This window comes from Pteropus medius, unplaced genomic scaffold (genome assembly GCF_902729225.1).
Source record: "Pteropus medius unplaced genomic scaffold, Ma_sr-lr_union100, whole genome shotgun sequence".
In the NCBI taxonomy this organism is placed as follows: Eukaryota; Metazoa; Chordata; class Mammalia; order Chiroptera; family Pteropodidae; genus Pteropus; species Pteropus medius.
Genome location: NW_024353905.1, coordinates 2,041,609 through 2,053,750, shown reverse-complemented (window position 1 = coordinate 2,053,750; position 12,142 = coordinate 2,041,609). Strand labels below are relative to the sequence as shown.

At 34.6% G+C, this 12,142-nt stretch overlaps 1 pseudogene; it reads right to left on the bottom strand.

The window, feature by feature from the left end:
- Positions 1–6,873: 6,873 nt before the first annotated feature.
- Positions 6,874–6,992, bottom strand: LOC120593583 (uncharacterized; annotated as a pseudogene).
- Positions 6,993–12,142: the final 5,150 nt, after the last annotated feature.

The following is a 12,142-nucleotide window of genomic DNA, read 5'->3' as shown; positions in this document are numbered from 1 at the left end:
AATTATTAGTCCCTGTAACTGAGCATGTAATTATATGAGTTAATATCATCAAAAGTGATTACAACTGTGTCTTCCACATAGTAAGCGTGCAATAAAATTATTGTTGGGATTAGTGGTTCATGGGAGATTTTATGAAACGTTCATCTCCCCACTCATTTATAACTAGAAGTAAGGGAAATAAATTCTCATATAGTAAGAAGTCAATAGATAAAGTCTAAAATTGATAATTGCAGGACTACTAGTAGGTGTATATTAACTATATTTAGATATAGAGACCAGCAGAAAAAATGGGTGAAAGAGTTCAAAGGGGTTGCTTCTGGAGAGGGGCAGGGGATAGGAAGTGAGGGGACTGTCGCTTTTCACCTTAAGCCTTTTCATACTATACATATAGTGTATATATAGTAAAACATATATATTTAAACCATGCGTATATATTCCTTGATAAGAAAGAAAAGGAAGGAAATGAGAGGAAGGAGAGAAGGGGAAGAGAAAAGAAAATGGACAGAAACAGGATGCTGCTTGCTCCCAGACTTCTCCATTTGCTTTCCGATATGATCCCTTCTCAGCACAACTGCCATGCCTCAAGAAAAATTTATTCTTTTCTGATCACGGGCTTTCTTAGCCCTATCACTCCATAATCACCTTCCTCTTCCTCATCAGATGTCTGCAAAACAACTCCTGTTCTAGTTTCCCCAGAGTGGTGAAGGATCCTGAGTCTCAAACCAGGAAGTCACTTTAGATGCATTACCCTCCATACAAGACAATGAGATTAAGTCATGATTAATGTCAAAGATAAACACTGCCTGAGTTAAAGCATTGAAACAAATTTTATTTAATAACTATTGACAGTAGGGGAAAAAGCTGAGTTCCATTCGAATTTGTACAGAGGTAACTGGGCATTTTAAAGGGACAATGAGGGAGGGGGAGAGCTAGGGCTCAGTAGAGTCAGAGAAGTGAAAAATTACAAAAGGTTGGTCAGTGTAAATGCATTTAAGCCAACTGTGTGTGCTAGCTGGCAGTTATCAAAGTTAAGGGTCTGTCTTCTCACAAATACTAGGAGACAGAGGCCCTAGTGTTCTTGATTATTACATTTTAAAGAAATGACTCTCAGGTCCTTTAGAAAGACTTCTGAGTTGTAAAAGATACATATTCACAATTGTAAGCCCCCCGCTTTTTTTTAACCAAATCCTCTGATAAAAGTAGGTCAGAACCCTACCATCAGATTAGAAAAAATAGTAAATTCTTGCAGTGTTGAGCTTTCTCAGACAAACATTTTGATGGGGGTTGGAACCAATGGGGAGCCGGGGGTCATCCTAGGAGCATGACAAGTCTCTTAGTGCAGTGGTTTAGACAGAGTTATGTGCTGAGGGTCCTGCAGTTCTCATTAGTCCTTTTCTACAATCTGTCTGCTCCTTCCTATTCTTACTGTTGCTGTTTTTTGTTCCAGCTGTTAGAATATCTAGCCTACGTAATTAAAATAGCCTCCTAAGTGATTTTCCTATAGTGGTAGTTCCAAAGGAGTTGGGAGTGAGTGGAATAAATTTCATCGGTCATCTTACCCCCCCAAAAAACATTCAATGTGAGTAATATGTGCTTGTTATGTAAAGGCAGCTTTCAAACATATCTTCTAACCCCCAAAACCACCAGCCTTCGCCAGCCAAATTGTTCCCTTAAACCACTCTTTTACAACAATTCACTGTCTCCTTGTTGCTGATCTCCCCTCCGCTTCTTCAAATCATCACGTTTCTCTACCCTCTCTCACTGCTTCCATTAAGGTTCATGAGGAACAGAGGAAGAAAGGGAGGAATGGGAAGAGGAAAGGTAGGAGAAAGGAGAAGAGGAAAGAGGAGGAATAAGAGTAGGAGGATGGGAGTGGAACGAAGATATTTGAGAAATATTGAGGAACTAAAGCAAATTAAGAATTAATTCCAAAGAATGATGAATAAGACTGTTAGCATAATGCATTCCTATATGGTCTAGAGGTTAAGATTCTGGTTTCCACTCAGGTATCCCTGACTGTTTATATTTGCATTTTCATTAAAGAATCTTACATAGATAAGAGATGAAGGTTGCTTTTTATTTTTTTCAAATTAATTTTTTAAACTTTTTTATATAGGTTCTTTTCAGAAAGCTCTACAGTTATTTGTGTATTCATCCAACAAAGATTTATTGGGCAGCCGGAAACTTTGTTGGACACTAGAGATACAAACAACCTTCTCTTTCAGATCCCACTGCCTATCAGTGCTTCTAACACGTAGCTCCACTACATTCATATACACATAAACATACACACGCATCAGTATTCTCTTTGTCCAGATCCTACCCCATATTTTTTTCTTTTTCTTTTTTAAGGTTTTTATTAAAACATAGCTAGCATACAATATTTTTAAAATCATCCATCTCAGCAAGACAAAGTAGTATAGATCCCTAAGATCCAATAAGATATGTTTCTTTTTATTCTTTAAATTCATTTTTGTCACCTTTATCTTCAGCCACATCTGTGGGCCTCCAGTTCCCAATTTGTCCTTCTTAACTTCCCACCCTTCCCTCCTTTATCTGTTCCCATAGCTATCACTGCTACTAACCAGAATCCCATGAGCTTATTCCTACATTCTGCTGGCAGCTTTTCCCTCCTCATTCCTACCAATTTGCTTGAAATATCAGGAAATGATCTTCCAGTTAATTAGACTTACGTATTTAATGAATAACAGTCTAATGGAGAGACTTACAGTTTCCTGCCCAGCATTTAAGGAGCTTAGAAGTTGCCACTCCATACTAACAACAGGTACTGGCAGCAGAAGGGGAAAAGTAACCATTTTGAAATAAACCACATTTTCTTTTTTTCTTAACAAGGTCTGCCCTCAGGAGAAATTATTTTATATAATACACTGGAAACGTATTTGATTATATTAATCAATAATAAAAAGAAAAAACTACACCTAAGCATATCATTTCAAATTACAGAACATCAAAGATAAAGAAAAAATCTTGAAAGAAGCCAGGGAGAAAAACCAACACCTTATCTATAGAGGGACAAAGATAAATATTACAGCTTACATTTCCTCAGAAGCCATGAGGAGTGAAATATTTAAAATATTAAGAGAAAAAAAGTACCAACCTAGAACTCTGTACTCTACAAAATTATCCTTTAAAAATTAAGGAGAAATAAAGACTTTTAAGGCAAATAAAAATTGAGGGAATTTGTGGGCAGTAGATCTGTATTACAAAATATGTTAAATGATCTTCGGAGAAAAGGAAAATGATATAGGTCATGAATTCAGATCTAGATGAAAAAAGGAAGAGCATTAGAGAAGGAATAAGTGAAAATTTATTTTTTTCTTTCTTATTGATTTAATAGATAACAGTTTGTTTAAAATAATAACAGAAGCAATATATTTGATGATTATAGCTTATATATAAGGTAAATAATGGCAATTATATAAAGGATAGCAGGGAAAATTGGGATTATTTTGTTATTATAAGGTACTTGCACCATCTTATAATATACTTATTATAAGATGAAGTAGTATAATATTATTTAAAAGCAAACTTGGGTTAATTTTAAGTGCATGTTGCATACTTTATGGAAACCACTAAAATTAATTTTAAAAGAAGTAAACTAATATTCAGAGAAGAGAGAAAAAATGGAATGAATTAAAACCACAAAAGACAGAAGTACTGGAAGACAAAAATAGAAAAAAGGAACAAGGGAAATAAATAGAAACTAAAAATTATGATAGATCTTAATTCAAATATATCAATGATCATTTTAAATTTCAGAGTGGATCAAAAGACAAGATCCAAATACATGTTGTTGTGTGGGAGGAAAAATTTTCCTTGACCATTTTGGCAATTTTGGCTGGATCTAAAAGCTAAACTGACAAAAATGGATTAACAGGAAAAAAGCATGTAATTTAAAAAATATAAGTCAATTGTGACGCAGGAGCCTTCATAAGGAAATGAAGACCCAAAGGAACAGACCTGTGTATTTTTATGCAAGCTTTGATGAAGAATGTACAGTCATGTAGAAATATGACAGGTTGAGGAATATAAGTGAGGTAAAACTGGGGAAACTTAGGAAGTACTGTTTGTTAGCATTCTTCTTGCCATCTCTTTGTCCTCAGAGATAAGGATGCCCCTTTCCTCTGGGTACAGGTAGGGCACCACTCACAGTAGAGATTTATGACCTCTTTATGGGAAGAAGGTGGAAGGGAAGTCAGAGTGACTTTCTTGCTTTTGTTGTTTTCTCATATTCTTTCAAGTTAAAATATTCAATATGTCAAGGTGCCACATTTTGGGGTAGTATGTCCTGAACTCCATTATTATGTACAAGACACACTTTAAATATAAAGACACATATAGATTAAAAGTAAAAGGATGAAGATGTGCAATGCTAACATTAATAAAAACAACTACATTATTCATTTTATTTATTTTTTAAAATTTATTCTTATTACGGTGATATTGGTTAACAAAATCCAGTAGGTTTCAGGTGTACAGTTCAACAGTAAGGCATACATATTGAATTGTGTGTTCACCACCCATAGTTAGATTTCTTCGTGTCACCACATATTTGACCCTTTTTACCCCATCTACGTCACCCCACATCCCTACCCTCTGGTAACCATGAGTCTATTGTCCATGTCCATGAGTCTCTTTGTTTGTCCTATTTGTTGCTTTTAGATTTATATCCCACATATAAGTGATATCATGTGGTTTTAACTTTTTTCTGTCAGACTTATTTTGCTTAGCATGATTATCTCAATATCTATCCATGTTGTTGCAAATAGCAGTATTTCATCTCTTCTTATGGCTGAGTAATATTCACTTGTATATACCACAGGTTCTTTAGCTAATCATCTATCATAGGACATTTTGGTAGCTTCCATGTCCTGGCCACCGAGAATAATGCTGCTATGAACATCAATGTGCAAAAAACTTTTTTGATATATGTTTTCAAGTCTGCGGGGTAAATACCCAGTAGAGGGATTGCTGGATCATATGGTAGATCAATTCTACCATTTTGAGGACCCTCCTTACTGTTTTCCATGGTGGCTGTACCAATTTTCAGTCCCACCAACAGTGTATGAGGGTTCCTTTTCCTCCGCATCCTCTCCAACATATGTTTTTACATGTCATATTGATAACAGCTATTTTAACAGGTATGAGGTGGTATCTCATTGTGGTTTTGATTTGCATCCATTTCCCTAACAGCTAGCAATGATGAGCATCCTTTCATATGTTGGTTGGCCATTTGTATGTCTTCTTGGAGGAAGTGTCTGTTCAGGTCCTCTGCCCAGTGTTTGATTGAATTGTTAGATTTTTGTTGTTGTTGTTGTTATTGAGTTGTATGAGTTCTTTGTATATTTTGGATATTAGGTCCTTACCGGAGAGTTCCTTGCAAATAGCTTTTCTCTTTCAGATGGTTATCTCTTTACCTTGTCGATGTTTCTTTTGCTGTGCAGAAGCTTTGATGTAGTCCCATTCATTTATTTTTGCTTTGACTTCCTTTGCCTTTGAGGTCAAATTCATAAAATCCTCTTTAAGTCCAAGGTCCATGAATTTAGTCCCTATGTTTCCTTCTATGCGATTTATTGTTTCAGGTCTTATATTCAGGTCCTTAATCCATTTCGACTTAATTTTGATGTGTGGTGATAGACAATGGTCTGGTTTCATTCTTTTGCAGGTGGCTTTCCAGTTTTCCCAGCACCATTTATTGAAGAGACTTTCCATTCTTCACTGTATGTTTTTGGCTCTTTTGTTGAAAATTCTTTACCATATAAACATGGATTTACTTCTGGACTATTGATTCTGTTCCACTGGTCTCTGTGTCTGTATTTCTGCCAATATCATGCTGTTTTGATTATTGTCGCTTTGTGGCATAATATGAAGTTGGGCAGAGAGATGCCTCCAGCCTTATACTTTTTTCTCAGGATGGCTTTGGTGGTTTAGGGTCTTTTGCGCTTCCATACAAATCTAATGAATTTTTTTTTCCTATTTCTTTAAAAAATGCCAATGGGATTTTTTAAAATGTGATACATACTTTTATTCAACATCTTTAAAATATTAGGTAGGTGGTGAACAATACTGTTTTGGTTTCTGTACTTAGCGCCAAGCATAAGAGCACTCAACAAAATTGACATGAAAATTTCTAATTTTAATATCTAAAATTGATGAGTAAAAATGTTATTTGGAGAAGGATTGATATGTATTGACAATGATGCTAAATTTTTTAACATGTGTACAATTGCTATATTTTTATGCCTGTATTTTAAAAAAAGTGGTAATATTTACTTTTATTAAGGCAAACATCAATTCATGTATTCAACAAATTTTTAAAAATATATTTTAATTTTATTTTATTAGTTTCAAATATAGAGTACATTGGTTAGACATTTATATAGTTTATAAAATGTAACCCCTAATTGCTCCTTCTCGCCTCTGGTTTTTCACCTAGCCAATATATTAATGCTAATTATTTCCCTATGCTGTGTACCCCATCACTGTGGCCATCTATCAACTACTAATTTGTACTTCTTTAAACCTTCACCCCATTTTCCCAGCTCCCAACACCCCCATCCCTTCTTTCTCTCAATAAATTGTCCTCTATACTTGTGAGTTAGTTTTTGAATAGTTTGTTCTTTTGATTCCTTAGATTCTGCATGAAAGTGAAACCATGTGGTGTTTATCTTTCTCTGACTTATTTCACTCAGCATAATAACCTCTAGGTCCATCCATGTCATTGCAAATGGTAGGATTTCATTTTTTTGTTTGTTTGTTTTAAATGAGGCAATCCTTACAGAATGCAAGGACCTTGACCTCACAGATTGCAAGGACCTTGTCAGCTTACAATCCCTTATTTTTTATTTTTTATCCCTACATCGCCTGGTCTTCCTAGGTGGTCTCCCATCCAAGTACTAACCAGGCCTGACCTTGCTTAGCTTCTGAGATCAGACGGGATCAGGCTTGTTCAGGGTAGCATGGCCATACACAGGACTTCATTTTTTTTAATGGCTGAGTAATATTCCATTGTATATATGAACCATAACTTCTTTATCCGATCATCTGTTGATGGGCATTTAGGTTGCTTCCATATCTTGGCTATTGTAAATTGAGCTGCCATGAATATTGGAGTGCATAGATCTTTATGAATTATTGTTTTGGTTTTCTTTCGGTAAATACCCGGAAGTGCAATCATTGAGTCAAAAGGCATATCCATTTTTAATTTTTTGAGAAATCTCTAGACTGTTTTCTATAGTGGCTGTACCAATTTGAAATCCCACCAACAATGTATGAGGGTTCCCTTTTCACTGCATCCTCGTCAACACTTTTTTTTTTTTATTTATTGATGATAGCCATTCTGACAGGTGTGAGGAGATATTTCATTGTGGTTTTAAATTGCATTTATCTGATGATTAGTGACTTTGAGCATCTTTTCATGTGTCTATTAGCCATCTGTATTTCCTCTTTGGAGAAGAATCTGTTCAGGTCTTCTGCCCATTTTTTAATTGGATTGTTTGTTTTCTTTGTCGTTGTTGTTGAGTTGTATAAGATCTTTATGTATTTTGGATATTAACCCCTTATCAGATGTATCATTAGCAAATATCATCTCCCAACCAGTTGGGGTTTTTTTGGTCTGTTTTGTTGATGGTGTCCTTTACTGTACAAAATTTTTTTAGTTTGATAAGGTCCCATTTGTTTATTTCTTCTTTTGTCTCCTTTGCCTGGGGAGATACATCTGAAAAGAAATTACTGTTAGTAATATCAGAGAGTTTACTGCCTATATTTTCTTCTAGGAATTTTATGGTTTCAAAACTTACATTTAAGGCCTTACTCCGTTTTGAGTTTATTGTATATGGTGCAAGAAAGAGGTCTAGTTTCATTTTTTTTGCATGTACCTGTCCAGTTTTCCAAACACTTTTTATTTGAAGTTTCATTACCCTAACGTATATTCTTGCCCCCATTTGTATATTCTTGCCTCCTCTGTCATAGATTAATCGATCATATATGCACGGGTTATTTCTGGACTCTCAATTTTGTTCCATTGATCTACGTGTTTGTTTTTTTTTGTTTTTGTTTTGTTTTGTTTGCCGGTACCATGCTGTTTTGATAACCATAGCCTTGTAATATAGTTTAATATCAGGTAGCATGATACCACCAACTTTGTTCTTTCTCAAGATTACTGTGGCTATTCAGGGTCTTTAGATGCCTTTTTATTATTGTTTCTTGTCTGATTGCTGTGCCTAGGACTTCCGGTACAGTGTTGAATAAACATGGTGAAAGCAGACATTCTTGTCAGGTTCCTGATCTGAAGGAAAATGATTTTAGCTTTTCAGTATCCAGTACGATGTTATCTGTGGGTTTGTCATATGTGGCCTTTATTATGTTGAGGTATGTTCCCTCTATTGCTGTGAATTTTATCATGAATCAATGCTGGATTTTGTCAAATGCCTTTTCTGCATCTATTGATACAATCATATGATTTTTATTTTTCATTTTGTTTATGTGGTATATGATATTAATTTATGTTCAGATATTGCATCAACCTTGGCTTCTAGGAATAAATTCTACTTGATCATGGTATGTGATCTTTAAAATGTGTTGCTGAATTTGGTTAACTAATATTTTGTTGAAGAGCTTTGCATCTATATTCATCAGAGATACCGGCCTTTTCCTCTTTTTTTTTGTAATGTCTTTGGCTGGTTTTAGAATCAGGGTAAAGGTGGCCTCATAAAATGAGTTTGAGAGCCTTCCTTCCTCTTGAATTTTTTTTTCAAAATATTTTGAGGATAGGTGTTAATTCTTCTTTGAATGTTTGGTGAAATTAACCTGTGAAACCATCTGGTCCAGGACATTTGTATGTTGGGAGTTTTTTGATTACCAATTCAATTTCATTAGTAGAAATCAGTCTGTTCCGATTTTGTTTCTTCTTGATTCAGTCTCAGAAGTTTGCATGTTTCTAGGAATGTATCCATTTTGTCCAGATTGTCCAATTTGTTGGCATATAATTGTATAATTGTTCATAGTAATTTCTTATAATCCTTTATATTTCTGTGGTGTCAATTGGCACTTCAATTTTTTCACTTCTGATTTTATTTGGGTTCTTTCTTTTTTTTCTCGATGAGTCTTGTTAAGTGTTTATCAATTTTGTTTATCTTTTTAAAGAACAAGCTATTTGTTTCACTATATTTTGTATCGTTTTTTTGGACTCTATTTCATTTATTTCCACTCTGATCTTTATTATTTCCACCCTTCTACTCGTTTGGGCTTTGTTATCTCTTCTTTTTCTAGTTCCATTAGGTGTAAGGTTAGATTGTTTAGTTGAGATTTTTCTTGTTTCTTGAGGTAGGCTGTGTTGCTATGGATTTCCCTCTTAGGACTGCTTTCACTGAGTGTCCCATAGATTTGGGGTCATTGTGTTTTCATTTTCATTTGTTTTAAGGTATCTTTCAATTTCTTTCTTGATCTCATCGTTAACACATTCATCATTTAGCAGCATGTTATTTAGCCTCCACGTGTTTGTGTTTTTTAGTTTTTTTTTCTTGTAATTAATTTCTACTTTTATACCATGTGTTCAAAGATGCTTGATATGATTTCAATCTTCTTAAATCTACTTAGAATTGTTTTGTGGGCTAACATGTTGTCTGTCTTGGAAAATACTTCATGCGCTCTCGAATGGAATGTATATTTTGCTCTTTTGGGGTGTAATATTCTAAAAATATTAATTAAATCAATGTAGTCTAATGTGTCATTTAAAGTTGCTATTTCCTTGTTGGTATTCTTGCCTGGAAGATCTAATCATTGATGTCCATGAGGTGTTAAAGTCCCCTACTATGACTGTATTATCGTCGATCTCTCTCTTTATGTCTGTCAGTATTTGCTTTATATATTTGCGTGCTCCTATATTGGGTGTACAAATGTTTACAAGGCTTATGACCTCTTGTTGGATTGGTCCCTTTATTATTATGAAATGTCCTTTGTCTCTTGGTATAGCTTTTGTTTTAAAGTCTATTTTGTCTGATATAAGCATTGCTATCTCAGCTTATTTTTGGTTGTTTTTTCCGTTTCCATGAAATACCTTTTTCCATTCTTTTACTTTCAGTCTCTGTGTGTCTTTCAACCTGATGTGAGTCTCTTGCAGACAGTATTTGCATGGGTCTTATTTTATTCATTCAGTTACCCTATGCCTTTTGCTTAGAGCATTTAATCCACTTACATCTAAAGTGATTATTGATAGGTATGTAGTTATTGCCTTTTAATGGTTCACATTATGTTTTTCCCGCTCTTCCTCTTAAGGAAGTCTCTTTAATATTTCTTTTAATACTGGTTTGGTAGTGATGAACTCCTTTAGCTTTTTGTGTCTAGAAAGCTCTTTATCTCTCTTTCAAATTTACTTTTTTTTTATTAGTTTCAAGTATACAGTGCATTGCTTAGACATCTATATAGTTCATAAAATGATCCCCCCAATTGCTCCCTCCATCCCTGGCCCTCCACCTAGCCATCATATTAATGCTAATTGCATTCTCTCTGCCATGATCTTCATGCCCAACTATCAACTACTAATTTGTACTTCTTTAACCCTTCACCTCATTCTCCCAGACCCTCAAACTCCCTCCCCTCTGTCTGGTACCAAATTGTCCACTATATTTGTGAGTCTGTTTTTAATTACTTTGTTTTTTATTTTCCCCCTTAGATTCCATAATAAGTGAAATCATATGGTATTTATCTTTCTCTGTCTGACTTATTTCACTCCACATAATAACCTCTAGGTCATCCAGGTCATTGCAAGTGGTAGGATTTCATTTTTTTTAATGGCCGAGTAATATTACATTGTATATATGAACCGTAATTTCTTTATCCAATCGTCTGCTGATGGGCATTAAGTTTGCTTCCATATCTTGGCTATTGTAAATTGTGCTGCCATGAATACTAGGATGCATAGATATTACGAATTATTGTTTTGGTTTTCTTTAGATAAATACCCAGCAGTGCATTGCTGGCTCAAAAGATATCCATTTTTAATTTTTCAAGAAACCTCCAGACTGTTTTCCATAGTGGCTGTACCAATTTGCAATCCCGCCAATAATGTATGAGGGTTCCCTTTTCTCTGCATCTTTGCCAAGAGTTCTTGTTTTTGACTTATTGATGATAGCTATTCTGAGAGGTGTGAGGTGATATCTCATTGTGGTTTATTTTGCATTTCTCTGATGATTAGTGACCTTGAGCATCTTCATATGTCTATTGGCCATCTGTAGTTCCTCTTTAGAGAAGTATCTGTTCAGGTCTTCTGCCCATTTTTTAATTGGATTGTTTGTTTTTGTTGTTGTTGATTTATATAAGTTCTTTATATATTTTTGGATATTAACCCCTTATCAGATGTATCATTAGCGCATAGCTTCTCCCAGTCAGTTGTCTTTTTGTTGTTGATGGTTTCCTTTGCTCTACAAAATCTTTTTAGTTTGATGAGGTCCCATTTGTTTATTTTTTTCTTTTGTTTCCATTGCCTGAGGAGATATACCTGAAAAGAAATTCCTATTAGTAATATCAGAGAGTTTACTGCTTATGTTTTCTTCTAGAAGTTTTATAGATTTGGGTCTTACATTTAAGTCTGTAATCCATTTTGAGTCTATTCTTGCATACTGTGTAAGAAGGCAGTCCAGGATGGTTTTTGCATGTATCTGTCCAATTTTCCCAACATCATTTATTGAAGAGATTGCCTTTATCCCATTATATATTCTTGCCGCCTTTGTCATATATTAAGTGAGTATATAGGCATGGATTTATTTCTGGGCTCTCTATTGTGTTCCATTGATTAATGTATCTGTTTTTATGCCAATAGCATGCTGTTTTGATTACTGTAACCTTGTAGTATAGTTTGATATCAGGTAGTGTGATACCTCCTACTTTGTTCTTCTTTCTCAGGATTGCCGTGTCTATTCGGGGTCTTTTATGGTTCCATATACATTTTAGGATTATTTGCTCTAGCTCTCTAAAATATACCATTGGTATTTTGATAGGGATTGCATTGAATCTATAGATTGCTTTGAGTAGTACGGCCATTTTAAAGATGTTAATTCTTCCTACTCATGAACACAGTATATGCTTCCATTCATTTGTATCTTCTTCAATTTCTTTTTCAATG